At 41.2% G+C, this 1,321-nt stretch overlaps 1 pseudogene; it reads left to right on the forward strand.

Moving 5' to 3' along the window:
* The first annotated feature begins 238 nt into the window (after nucleotides 1-238).
* On the forward strand, nucleotides 239-357 carry LOC134895074 (5S ribosomal RNA; annotated as a pseudogene).
* The last annotated feature ends 964 nt before the right edge of the window (nucleotides 358-1,321 follow it).

Raw genomic sequence — 1,321 nt, forward strand, 5'->3', positions numbered from 1 at the left:
GGATTTTGCACTTACTATCTTATATATCTCTCTATTCACTCATTTCTTTGACTATCATCCACGATTCTCGGTGCACTGTACCACATATGTGGGAATCTCTGAACCGTGTCTAACGTGGAAAGCAGATCCACATATTTTCACCCTCTTTTTCTAGTCATTTCTCTCTCCTATATCTCCTCTTGATTTCCTACTCCTCAATTTCTTATATAGGTGCACTCTCATTGGTGTACACATAAATCTCTACTACCATACCATGCTGCCAGCGCCCGATCTCGTCCGATCTTGGAAGCAAAACAGCGTTGGGCCGGGTCAGTATCAGGAGAGGAGACTGCCTGCGAATACCTGGTGTTGTAGAGCGGGAATTAATTTCCCTTTCCATGTGATACGAAACACCAACAGCAGTATCACCACTAATTCTATCCATTAGTGTCTTTATATTCTTTATTGCAATTGAATGCCTCCAATTCTGTCTATAAAGATTGTATTTGTACATAATTCAGGTATTTAATCCTTAGTGTGGTGACCATTGATTACCATTCTACTAAATCTAAGTTAAGTCTATTTGGACTCTCTTAAATATTCTGTTTTGACCACCCCCCAGTCCCATCAATACAGAAACCCTGTACTGGTCAGGGGAAATGGGGGTATGACAATCCAATGTCTACAACCTTTCCGAACACTCTTTGAAATAAAGAGACCAGAACATTTTCAAATTTTTTACAAAATCTTTATTCTCTCACTGATCCCTGGGATGGGAAATTTTGGTTTAATAATATCAATAAAAGTTATGTTTTAAGCATTTTACAGACAATAACATGTCTGCAAAGGCACAGGTGGCTCATAAATTGGGCAAAATTGTCTCTTGTTCTGTCATAGCGGATGACTCACTTGGGGGCTGTACTGGATTCAAGTCTTCAGAGAGTAATTTTACCTCTGAACAAGATATCCAAGGTTCAGTCAAGGATTCAGGACTTGCTACACAGTCAAAAGGTATCCATTCACGCAGCAATGCGTGTGATGGGATTGATGGTGTCAACATTCGACATGGTGGAGTATGCTCTGTTCCACTCGAGGCCTCTGCAGCACCTGATTCTTGCCAAATGGAATGGGCTGTATCAGACGATAAAAAACATCATATGGTTCTTACGATAGAAGTAGGAAGGTCATTAGCCTGTTGGCTACAGACATCCCATCTGGACAAGGGGAGACCCTTTTGGATATCAGATGCCAGTCTCCAGGGATGGGGAGCAGTGTCAGGAAGGTTGTGTTTTCAGAAGAAATGGACCAAGGAAGAAGGTTGTCTGCCAATAAATATATTGGA

Source organism: Pseudophryne corroboree, chromosome 3, assembly GCF_028390025.1.
Source record: "Pseudophryne corroboree isolate aPseCor3 chromosome 3, aPseCor3.hap2, whole genome shotgun sequence".
Lineage (NCBI taxonomy): Eukaryota > Metazoa > Chordata > Amphibia > Anura > Myobatrachidae > Pseudophryne > Pseudophryne corroboree.